This window comes from Thermobia domestica, chromosome 18 (assembly GCF_964235325.1).
Source record: "Thermobia domestica chromosome 18, izTheDome1.hap1.1, whole genome shotgun sequence".
Lineage (NCBI taxonomy): Eukaryota > Metazoa > Arthropoda > Insecta > Zygentoma > Lepismatidae > Thermobia > Thermobia domestica.
Window position 1 is genome coordinate 121,901,929 of NC_137471.1, and position 13,789 is coordinate 121,915,717.

A 13,789-nucleotide genomic window follows, 5' to 3' on the forward strand; every position below is an offset into this window, starting at 1 on the left:
AAACATTCAAAGCTTGTAAGACATGTCTGTCAACATGTGTGCGTGTAAGGTAAAGACCTGTATGTCATAAAGAATGAGTACAATTGTAAAATAATCGATGAAATTTATAGTATTCATATTTCTGTATTCTTCATGTATGGCTCTTCATAATATACCTAGATACTAAGATACCGTAAGACGGGGTTGCTTTGCACAAAATATGAAAAGAGTTTCAGTCCTCTGTTGGCAAAACAATGAACAGTAAAGAGGAAGTTTCAACTGCTACCGTAAGATAGAACATCTTACTGTATTTTGGCTTTAACAATGATGGTTAACATTAGTTCTAATTAAAGGGAGAGTTCGTTGTTCTAGAGGCATGGAAAGCAGTCACTGTAAAGGCCAACAAAATTTGAAAGGTATCACGTACAAGATTTTCCGTCAAAGTTAAATCATATTTGTAGAATACTAGTGTGTATAATGAGACTTCAATGCAACAGTTGAAATTGCAATGTGAAAGTTTTATGTCGTAAAAAGAGTAAAACTGGAAGAAGGCGGTTTCAGGCTCTAGTCGGGGTTACTTTGCACACGTCAAAAGTACATCTTATACTGCTTGTAGACGATTCAAGAAAGCTTGAACAGGAGCCTTCTTCAAGACTATTTGATGAAAAAAAAACGTCAGCACTGACGTAATTTTTGTCTTGAATTGAATAGTTTCGTTCAAGTGATTTCGTGTCTGTCCTGTTCTAAACAATCCATTTCAAGAGCATTCTAAAGTCAATCAGCGCTCGAATTGAGTGCAGGAAAATACAAAACAATTATGATGGCGTCGTGAGACATACCGGCAAGTGTTCAATAAATATATTTTTATTACTCTTTTCCATAATTATCTGCTGTTCCAAAGTGTGGTTATGATAATAAAGAAAGGCTAATATCTGGGCTAGAAGATATTGTTAGTACTTTTCTTCATAATATATACGATTTATGTAGCTACAGTGCTTGCATGCCCATAATTACGGTTAAATTTTGAGGCAATAATAGGTATAAGTATTAAAAAACAAGAGTTCATTAAATAAATAAATATATATATATTCTAATTTTCTTGCTTTAATAAGACGTTTTCTACGGTTATTTATCTGGGAAAATAAAAAAAATAATTCAGTACAGATTGATGTTATGCTTGCAAACTAGTACCCTGAAAACTATTACATGTTGTCCTATTATAAAACATGCAATTATTTTATTACGGAATTCACACATAGTATTTCAGAAGTTATTTCTTAAAGTAGGAGTTGCCTTCATGCGTGCAGTTTAATTTTACGATGACTTTCCCGTAAGTTACAATGGGTATTCAGACACATGCCGCATATACGAAGTTAAAAATAAAATTAGAATCGAGAATGCTAGTTAACAGTGTCAGGGCAGGATCATAGAAAGGTGCCCACGCGAGAGTACGTCTCTCGGGAGCAGGCGCGTCATCGACGGAGGTTATAGCGCAAGAAACTTAAGAATAAGAATAGTACAACAAACGCTTGACATCATATTCACTCATTTGAACTCAACTATAATCCTTGTTGTGTTTTGATGCTGTTAACATTAAACTTCCAAACATAAAATACTTGTTTCCTACATTATACAGGCATGTTCCGTCAGTGATAATTATTATTCCAAACAGTCCTCTTTCATACGCACTCACATATTTTGACAGTAAAATTACTACTTGTTTGACTAGTTATTCTTAACCAGTGCTAAATATGGGATAGATTTGTGAATGTGCCTGATGCAGATATGGGTGGTAAGTCCATTGGCTGAAAAATAACATATTATCATTGCTTCGTTTGGTTTTCTACGTGTTCAGCCTTTTTTTAAAAAACAGTCTTAGATGCCGTAGCATAAATAAAATGAAAAGGTTGTCATTGCCTCGTGATACAATTTTGGGAAACAGTTCGATTTTTCTTTTTGAGTGTGATTCTGCCATGAGTAGGCCATTTGAAGAATCAGATTTTTGAAAAGCTTAGTACAGGGACATTATATCTAACAGCACTTTACTCATTTAACGTAATCTAACCTAAATCGCATTTAATGTAAAAGGCGCAAAATATTTCGAGAAAGTTCGAAAGGGGTCATAATCATAATCATAATTATAATTTATTGCATCCGTTCATCGTCATACACCGAAATTGGACATATTTATATATGTACCAGTATACATAAACATACATATTATTATTATATATAGATTCTTATGGTTTCACTAATTTACTTACTATACATTTAATTTTACGTATACGAATTATTTTCTACATATTCTTCAACCGAGTAAAAGCAATGTTCTATCAAGTACCTTTTAAGTTTGGATCTAAAGCTATTGACAGAGACCTGATTTTTTATACATGATGGAAGTAGATTGTGTAATAGAGTACCTTTGTGCTTAACTGATTTATTGTATATATTTGTCCTATGTGCATGCAAGTGAATGTCGTCTTTACTTCTTGTGTTATAACTGTGAATGTCTTTGTTAACAATAAATTCACTACTATGCTTTTTCAAGTACATTAATATTTCGAACAAATACATTGAGGGAAGAGCCATTATTCCAAGTTCCTTAAAAATATTTCTGAAAGAAGAGTTCCATTTTACTCCTGCAAGTATTCTCACTACTTTCTTCTGTAGCCTAAAGATAGCAATACTTTTAGGTGCATTTCCCCAGAACATCAACCATATTTTATTGTAGAATGAAAATTTAAGTAATATATACACTTAGCTGTTTTTACATTAATCTTATCTCTTACACATCTAATTGCATAGCATAGTTTGCTTAGCTTACTTCTTACAGTTCTATGTGTGGTTCCCAGTTGAAATTATTAGATATTTTAACTCCGAGAAAGGTAGCAGTTTCTACATATTTAACTGTTCCATTATTTATTATTATTATTGCATTGGCTTGATTACTTTTACCATTGTTAAAATTTAAGGCACATGTTTTATTTACATTAATGATTAGGTCATTTTTATTCATCCAACTTGAAAGTTGGTTCATTGCCGTTCGGCAGTTTGAAGCTAATTCCTATTCATCTTTCCCACTAACTATTATGTTTGTATCATCTACATATAAAGTCACACATGAACTATTAATACTTTCAGAAAGATCATTTATATAAAGAAAAAAGAGAAGTGGTCCTAGAATTGATCCTTGTGGTACTCCACGATTAATAATTTCTTCACTTGACACACATTTTTGAATCTTTGTTTTTAACTATTCCTGTGATTTCAGTTACTTGTTTCCGGTATCTTTAAGGTATGATTCAAACCATTTATTTGCTAAGCCTCTAATACCATAGCAACTAAGTTTTTCTAGCAATATATGATGATTTAATAAATCGAAGGCTTTTGTTAGATCTAAAAATATTCCTATAGATAATTTTTTCTCATCCAGTAACTTTCTGCAGTTTTCTAGAAAATGAAAAATCGCTGTCTCAGTAGATTTACCTTTCAAGAAACCATGTTGTGTGTTGGATATAATAGAATATTTATTAATGAAATCCATAACCCGATTGAACATTATTTTTTCCAGAATTTTACCTATAATGGGTAGCAATGATATCGGTCTATAGTTTTCTATTTCATTGAGTTTACCTTTTTTGTGCAAAGGCTTAACTTTAGCAATCTTTAGTTTATCTGGAAAGATTCCCGTGACGATTGAAATATTTGAGAGATAACATAATGGTTTAACTAAATATTTGTAACAACTTTTTACTAAATTGTTAGATAATTCCTCCGACCCAGCCGAATTCGAATTTTTCATTTGTTTTATTATGATGATTATTTCACTCTCTGTTACTGGTTTCAAGAATACAGATTTATCACATTTTTTAATTTTAAGTTCCGATAAGTTAGTTTTACTAGTTCCTTTGTTTTTAATAAGAGTTCGCCCTACATTTGTGAAATATTTATTAAAAGACGTTGCTATGTCCTTTGGATTTGTCATGTTCACGCCCTCATAAATTATGCAATTTATATGGGTACTAGGTATTTCCATGTTGAGCTCTTCTTTAATTATTGTCCACATTGCCTTTGTTTTATTGTGTGACTGAAGAATTTTCCTACTGTTATAATTTGGTTTCGCTATCTTCAACAATTTTTTATAACTAGTTTTGTGTTGTCTGTAAATTAATTCATTCATCCCGGTAGGGTAACACTTCCTAGTTTTATTTAGTTGTATGTTTACCATGTTTGCTTTTAAGATTTCAGGTGTAATCTATTTTAATTTTTCTTCTTTATTTTACTAAAATTATTTTTTATTGGAAATGCTACTTCAAAACTATGTTCTACAATATCATATATTTTCTCATATACGTCATTCACGTTGGTTAGTTCATGAATATCATCCCACGTCTCCAAACTAAGCAAATAAACAAAATAACTAATGTTATTTGATCTAAAACATCTCGTTATTATAAGTGTTTCATTGGGTTTCTCTATAGTTGCAGGTGTTTGTTTTAAAATTTTTACTTTTTCAATTTGTGCTTCATGATCTAGAAAACCTGTATTTATAATTTATGAATCATAATTCATGACTAATGGATTTACTAAAATCTGGTCAATGTTAGATACTAGGGAGGTTGTTAGTTAGGGGGTTGCTACAAAAAAAAATTGACCTGCTTTCTAAATGATTTAATATACCGGCAATCTATTAAATTCGAAATGCGTGCAGAAAGTTAGGAAAGATATGGTAGTATCATAGCTATTTTTGCGCAGGTCTGAAATAAATCAGTACGTAGTTTCGCTTTCATTTGTTTTCATACTTTCAGTCATTCTTTTTGGACTGCCATCTATCAACAAGTATATAAAACTTGATTCATTACCTCTATGCTCGTGTAAATGCGTTTCAAGACCATTCAAGACTCTTGTTCAAGTGTTTTGAACAATACTCGTTTGAACATGTAAATTTGAGGTATTCAATGGTCTTGTTCAAGCTTTCATGGATCGTCTAAAAGCAGCATTAGATAAGAAATGTTTACTACTGGGACCTCCTGTATTCTAAATTTAGGCAAATTCCCTATTTAGGTAGATGAGTGAATTTTTTGTTGGAAAACAAATTATGAACAGTGGCGGTTCCAGAAGAGTAGTTTGAGAGAGGCTTCATTCATAAAGGCTTATTTATTTTATTTTATTTATTTATTAGAAATAACTAGACTTTTGAAAGGGGTTGAAGCTTATACGCATACGAATGACTAGATTAGATTTTATGAAAAATAAATCATGTAATTTGAGTGGACTTCACCCTCAAAGTCCCAAACCCCGTAAATCTTCCACTAATTACGGTTGGGATGATTTTCTTGGACATAACGAATAACAAAGGCAAATCAGTTCACGGCAATTTATTTTGCGTTCCTGAGTTGGCATTTGTGTGGGACATATGCTGAACTCAGTGGCGGTCGGTGACTTATGGAATGAGGGAAGCAATGGTTAAGGTATCAAATACTACAAACAACTGAAATATTTTATAATGTTACTCAGCTGACACTTAAATTTTTCCATCCCCTCCTGTCAAATTCTTCACATCATTAATTAGCGCGGTGGCTCAATGGTAGAGCATTCACCTCTGGTGCTTGGAGTCACTGGTTTGATCTGCGCTCGCTCCGTGTGGACTTTGTGGTGAACAAACACCGTGCTCGTGGGTTTTCTCGTGGTTCTCCCACTTTCTCCATTCAACCATTTTATTCATTTCTCTTCATCACCGTCTGCTTTAGCCTAACCGGCATAACCGTTGGACGTAAAACTGTCATTTTTACCTAGACTTTTTAAGTCTGTTCGTCTTCCTTCCCTGTCAAATTCTTCAATCATCCGTTAAAAAAAGTCACCACGGTTTAGTGTCTCACTTAAATGTTAAGTTTATTTTTCTTCTTTTCTTGTCAACTTCTTCAATTACCTGATCATAAAATTCACTATATAACTTAAAAGCGTTCGCAGTGCGATTTGAGCTGACATCTGTAAAGCCTAGAAATCGTTAAACAACTTCTCCATCGGGAAGAATGTACCCTACAACTGTTGATAGTTAAAAATATGATGATATATCTCTCGTTTTGTCTAATATCACAGAAATGAAAGATGAATCAGCTATTTCCTTTTTAATTTCATTTATTATGACAGTGGCAATATTTTGAATTAGGTCATTTTGTACATGTTTTAAAAGTCCCGTAAATACTGTAGCTGTTTGAAAATGGTTTCCCAAAACTTCGTCATATTTTCTTAATAACTGAAGTAATTCCATAGTTACCAATGTTAACCGAGCCTTTATCTTCCAAGTGGCCTCTGAAACTAAGTTCTTGACAAGCAAAGAATATAACTTTTTAAATCATTCGTCGTACAACTTTCCTGTTATTTTTCACCTGCTCGTTATACTTAACAGTCTCTTGCTCAAGTTGCTGGTCTAGCTGAAAGTCGATTCGTACTGAGCCAAAAGTTGTGAAACAAATTTGCGATCGAATATGATTTTGTGATTGCTGATGACGTTGCGTAGCTTTCAATAAATTGTTCATATCATCAAACCCTGATTGATTCCAAGTGTCCCTTTCATTTGAAAATAACAAGCAAGGCCAGTAGTACAATTTCGAAGTTTTCCTACAACCAAATCAACAGTCTGTATTTTCATACTGTTGCTGAATACAACGTTTTGTTTTTGTTTGTATATGTGACAGATCGGATGTATATAGTCCTTGTGAAATTATTTCTTTTTTATCTTGAAAACTACAGGAAATAAATGACGGCACTTTTAAATAAGTTTCTAACACGCATGTACAATCTTGTATTTTTCCCTACCCGCTCTGCGTTGACGCTGCCATAAGTTAGGCTAATGGAATGCAAATTGGACAGTCATATCCCCTTCCTAGCATTGCCGCCACAATCATTAGGAAAGAGATGTACTGTACAAACCTGCTAAATAATCCAACTCTTGAAGAAACCAAGTATAATCATGATAATTCAAATTTTAATTCATTAAAATAAATATCAACCAAGCGAAACACTTTATTCTCTTTCAATTTGCAATTCAAAACGAAAAAGATATTGCGCTGCACCCGTACACACTTGTTTCAAAGGAATGCTTACAAAAATGAATTCCTACTCGCAACATCACGGCATAGGAAGGCAATTGAGCCGGCTCGTTCCGACTAGGTCGCGCTGCGCAAAATGCATCAAAAGAGTTGCGCGGTGGAATGACTGTATCTATGTTAGCCTCTTGCGTATTTAAACTTAGAAATAAGTAAAATAAGAAGGATTTAACGTAAATAATTTGCAGTTTGAGTAAGCCGTTTCAGTACTTCATGATATTTTTTATTCCTATATCACAGGAGAATGACTCATTCCCTTCATTACATTGAGTGACCGCCCATGGCTGAACTATTAGAATGTAGTTCCTGTGGAGGTACCAGAAAATACATAATTATCTTCACAAATATTGGTAATTTTGTAACTGTTCCAAATTTATGCCTAATATTATTTTTTATTTGAGCGCAAATATTGCATTAATGTGCATTAGTGACGTTCATCTGAACTCGTAGAGTTCACCTTGTGTGTGCCTTGTGGTGATTGTGCTACCACCTTGTAGTACTGTAAGAAAAAGGACTAGAAGAAAAGGAAGTGAAGAATTAAGAGAAATGTGTGTGAAGAAACTAAGATTCTTGCCTATGTGTTTGTGTCAGCCGGGAGAAAGTCAAATGGAACCCTGATGTATAATATTTTAGTTCAGATCTTGTTCAAGTGAAATTCTTTGTCGCTAGTGTCGCTTACTCTCGCATACCGCTATTCTCTTGTTTCAGAAGGTATCCATCCATCTTTATCATTTTAGTGAGAATAGCAAATCCTCTATACCTGTATGTAATTGCGATTTGGTTGACTGTCGAACTCCCGTTTCGTATGCTAATTTTATTTAATACAAGTGCTATTATTGCTTCGAATACTACTTTTGATTATGACTTGTGCAGTGATTTAAGATATTTAGTGCGGAAATTTAATATCTGAATACAATTTTTCTACTTCAGAACAATAACTGATCCTGGCTTTTTTGTGTATGTGCAGTGGCAAAGGGCGGTAAGAGGCCCTGAGGCCCGGTCTACCCATTTACTTTCAGAAATTATAATTTATAATTAATTCATTTTCCTTGCACAGAATGCATATTTTCTAAGTTGAAAAAAATCGATAAAATAATCGTGGTTGGCACCACTGCCAGGAGGCTCACCGAGCAGTGTCTCAGGCGGCAGTAGAACTACCGCCAAGCTACTCAGAAAATCCCGCGAGAGAACGTGTTGGAAATGACGTTTTCTTCACCAACGTATAACCTGCGAAAGAGACCAGCCTCAGCGCTTATCGACTTTCGTTTCTACCTACTGGTTTCTCTCGAGACCTTCGATTTCGATTCGATATATCAAACAAATAAAGAGCAAGTTAGCGTGGGCTTCATTCCGTTCCAACGTTGTTTAATTTTGCGGATTCTAACGCAACGCAAAAACTGGAGCAAGAAATTCTAAAGGTTCTACGCCTATTATCGCAAACTAATGCCCCTTTTTTCCGTTGCGTTGGCGCAAACCTGTACGAAATCAGACCCGTTGAATTCATTGGAAAGAGTGTATGTTTTTGAGATATTGTTAGTGATTTTTTTCTTACATTTGCAAAAGAGAATGAGAGAAAATGTCGTGGAGAATATGAATATACGTAATATAATTCCTATTAAAGAGCCTTCTATGTCAGTGGTCTTTTGAAAATTAATGTATTATTAAGGAACGAAGACTAACGCCTGTGTTGAAAATAGAACAAACAGAGGACAAGAGAGTTCTGTGTGCATTGGTACCAATATATATATTTGTAGTTGTTGAAATAAACAGCTAAGTCTGATTCTGTTTTCAAAGGGGAATTAAGTGACACAAAATATTTTGATTCAATGCTTGTCATGTGTTTTGAACAATATAATTAAAGACAAAATTTTACAAGCAGAGTTTTTTTCAGTACATGTAGACTAAACAAGATATGTTTCTTGTGAAGCACAGATAATGTGATAGTCCATCTTCCTCACCCGATCATGCCAATTAAAACAATTAAATTGCATTATGACGATTTAAGATCATCTATGAGTCACATACGTCAATTTCATTATGAAAATTGAGATCCGGATCGAATAAGTGCTGTCGATGAGCTACAGTTACATTAAATTTATGTGAATTCGTGTAGATTTTGTGAATTAAGAATTGTGTCATGGACAATTAAACTCTATATTGTTTGAAGACTGTCTGTTTCGTATCGAGGACAACCTAACATTAAAGACCGAAGGGAGAAATTATTATTATTATTATTATTATTATTATTATTATTATTATTATTATTATTATTATTATTATTATTATTATTATTATTATTATTATTATTAGTGGTGGTGGTGTACACATTTTTATCTGTCTAATTCCTAGACATCTGAAACAATGATTAAGGGGAAAAGCGAACTGTGGTATTATAACTAAGGATATGTGGGGATCAAAATACATATGATACTTTCTCGAACAAGCAAAGGTCTTATTTACACGGGAATAGTCTTTTTCACGGCTAGTCTTTTTTACGAAAAAAGTCGGTTTTTTTTTCAGAAATGTATAATGACGTCCCTAAGAGCCCCCACTGAAAGAAAAAAATATTTAGTGGAGTTCATAATCCATAGTTCATGCTGACTTATTATGAAAATGATGTTAGAATTCTAACAGAAGCGGTCCTCAAATTTAGAGATATAACCGAAGGGAAAACGGAGGGTTTGCAATGTTTCGTTACTCCATCCACCATTGCAAGTCTTGCGTTGCGGACATATCGTACCTTGCACTTACCGGAGAATACTATTCCTGTAAGTCGCGCGTTGGGTTTATATCATAAGACCAAGTATAGTACTAAAGCTATGCAATGGCTTATGTATTAGGAAGACCAATTAGAGACAGAAATCCAGAATGCTAGGAGAGGTGGGGAAAAGCATATTGATAAGTAAAAGGTCCAAGGATGGCACGAAAGACCCAACGCTGCCTTCGACTTCTATGGGTGTTATTTCCATGCTTGTAGCCTTTGTTACCTTTTTAACCGTGACGCCATTCTGCACGATGCTCAAGACTCGTACAATACGATGGAGGAACGATATGAGCAAACCATGCTGCGCCGTAGGTACCTGAAATGTATACGTGTAAACTTATACGAAATATGGGAATGTTCTTGGGACAATAAGGTAAAGAAGGATAAAGATGTACAAAAGTATAATCAAGAACGCTATACAAATCTTTCTGATTTTCTTCTTCCCAAGAATTGTTACAATGTTGGCCGCACAGAGGTCTTTCGTTCCTACGTCAATTCTGCGAGTAATGAGCGAATCACGTATGCCGATGTAAGAAGTTTGTACCCATAGTTGAAGGCACGTAAACCTATGTAGGTTAAATCACCTAAGATACATACTGGGCCGGAATTTCCAGATATGGGAAGTATTCATGGTGTAGTCAAATGCACCATATTGCCTCCGAAAGACCTCTATTTCCTGATCTTGCCATCGCTGCGGGAGGTCGATTACTCTTCGGTGTTTGCCGCACGTGCGTGGAAGAAGAAAACACTTACGATTGTACTCATAATGATGCTAAGTGTGCTCTCACAGGAACATTTTGTACTCCAGAGTTACACCTTGTTCTTAAATAAAGTTACAAAAATACACGTTATACATGAAATATGGGAATTTGAGCTCTTCGATCATGAAGAGGGGAATTCAGGTGGTCTGTTTTTGACTTATGTAAATTCAATCATTCAGATGAAGCAGGAAGCCTCTGGATTTCCCGCTTATTGTAAAACGGAAGGAGACAAACAAATATATCGAAGAGTATTATGCCCATAAAGGTATAAGATTAAATTATGATAACATTAGGATGAACCCGGGATTGAAGCAATCTACGAAATTATACCTCAATTCATTGTATGGTAAATGGCGGCAACGCACAGACTCGTAAGAAAGTGTAATGGTTAGTAATGAGGTAACACTTCTTAGTTATTTAACCACGGTAAGATATGAAATTCAAAGTATGGTCTCAATTAATGATGACCATCTCATTATCACTTACAGAGACATTGAAATTGAAAACGTACCGTTAGAGATTTCCAATGTTATCCTAGCTGCATTTACTACTTCGTGGGCTAGACTTAGACTGTACGAACTACTGACGACTGTACGAGCAGACCGAGCAATCTTCTGTGACACTAACAGCATCATGTACCTACATAAGAAGATGAAGAACTTTTGTTACCGCTCCGAAACTCTTTGGGTGATCTGACAAATGAAATAACAGTAGTTTGTGAGTTAACAAATTTTATCTGTTTAGTCGCCAAAAATTATTCTATAAGGCAAACAAAATGCTCAAGGTGATGTTCGGCATATATTCAAAATTAGGGAGATAACATTAATGGCAGAAGCTCTCAGAAAATTAACTTTGAGAGTTTCTATAAATTAGTGCATGGACAATTAAAGTCCACCGTAATAGAAAATCCAAATAGTACCGTGCATAGACCAGTGTTCCATATCTTTCGCTTTAGAGAGATAAAGACACACCGTAAGGTCAACAAGAAACGTAAACGTATTGACGAGCATGTCGTGACTGACGATGAACCTATACGAAAACGTGCGAGTGTACCTTACGAACGAGTGAATGTGACTTGTGTCAATGTCTCTTTTTTCCTTTTGACGAATCGCTTCCCATAAAAACTCGAAAGAACAAGCGTAGATTGTGAACATCCTAAAATTTATTATTCTTAATTAATTCCTAATTTATTCTTCTTAATTTATTTTATTATTACTTGCATCTTGTAGAACCTTATAAATACACTCTATGAGTGTATGATTATTTTAATTCGAAAGCTTTAATATTCTTATAACCGAGTGACTTTTTAACCTTTTCGTTTACTGTGTAAACTCCGAACAATCGTACATTGTGAAAATATTAAAATTCCTATGGATGTTTGTTGTTAAAGTGTGTGAATGTGTGTACATATAGCAAGTGCTGTGTTAGTCTGGCAGCCAGTCCATAAGATCTGCAGAGTACCTTGCATTTTGGGTGACCAAGGATTTTTGATGTTTTCTTATAGATTTTGATGTGCTGAATCCAAAACTGCCGAATACAACGCTGGCACTCTTGAGAATTTCCCACAAAACTCACTATCAATTTTCCATCCCCCCTTTTTATTAAAAAATCATTGACTTCGGGGAAATTATCTGTAACTTCTAAAGTATTTACCGTAGAATAAAATTTCAAACCTTGTTCTGCTTCTAGTGAAAGAGTCTTTCCAACTATGTTAATCACTTGAGCTGCGACGAACATAAAAGGGAAATAAAATGGGAAATTCTGGAAAATTCCCTCCCAAAGCATTTTTCAGCTATTACTATCCAAGAGCCGTACCTCGAATCTCCATCCAGAAAGATAATTTTATATTTTAATGAACTTTCGATACTAGCAAACAATATTAGGAAGAGTACCGCCCTGGCACCCTCGAACATTTCCCATAAAACTCACAATTTCCCATCATTTGTATTTTACCAAAATATATTGACTTCTGGGAAATTATCTGTAACTGCTACAGTAATTAACGCAAAGCAACGGTTCAGACCTTCTTATGCTTCTATTGGTAATAATGTTAATCACTTGGGGTTGCCATGAACAGGAAACTAAAATAGAACGGGAAATTCCGGAAAATTCCATCCCAAACCATCTTTCAGCTCTTAAAGTACAAAAGGAATGAGGTGTATCTCCTTCCGAATAAAATATTCTTTTATATTTTCATAAACTTTCTACATTTGAAAATGAATCGTAACCGTGCGACACATACTTGAATAATTACAATTTAAAAGAAATTTATATTTATAGAATTGACAGGTAGCACAATAAATGGTACAATTATCTTCCTCATATAATTTGGGCAATAGAATATATTTAATACTCGTATTCGCTTTTGTTTTTAACCACATAAGTTCAGTTTACGATTCCTGGCTAAAAGTGCATTGATTTTAATGTTTAAGTTTCCGTTATCTTTTCATCTGTTCATCGTTATTAATTCCAACGTTCCTCTATGCATTAATTCAACCTTTTTATATATCTACAGGTAGCAGCCATCACATAGGCATAACAGTTTTTAGTTAACATATGGATGAGTTTACAATTAACTAGTGCCAAGTGAATAAACTGTTACTGTTTTAAGTGTGTTTTAAGTGTGTGTTTCATAGTGTACTTTTTAAACACATGGCGGAAGAAAAGAAGTGCATTTTCACCTGTCAGAAAACACAAGAGCGGCTTATAACTGGAGGACTAGCTCGAGTTCGATCAATTATGTTGGCAAGTAGTCTTAGACGTGATGGACGGTTTATTTCTCTTGATGAAAATGTGCCAGTATACTTTCATAAGGACTGCGTATCAAGATATACTGCGCAGTGGCATATCAAGTGAGACAAAGAGCAGTCAACTTCAACCTTCTCTGAACCACAGGTGAAACGGATTAGAAGATCAGACGCAATTTTTTTCAATTTTCGTACTGACTGTCTATTCTGTTGAGAGATATGTTCCGATTCTGATCGAGAAATCCAAGTCGATGGCGCAGATAGCACCTTCTTAGAACGGTCGATCGTTCAGGGCAACCGACTATTCAAGAAGCTATCCTCAAAATGTGTGATATTAGAAATGACGAATTATCCGAAGCTGTTCGAGTGCGTTTGAATGGAGCTGTTGGAGACCTACATGCGGCAGACGTTCGTTAGCACAAAGACTGC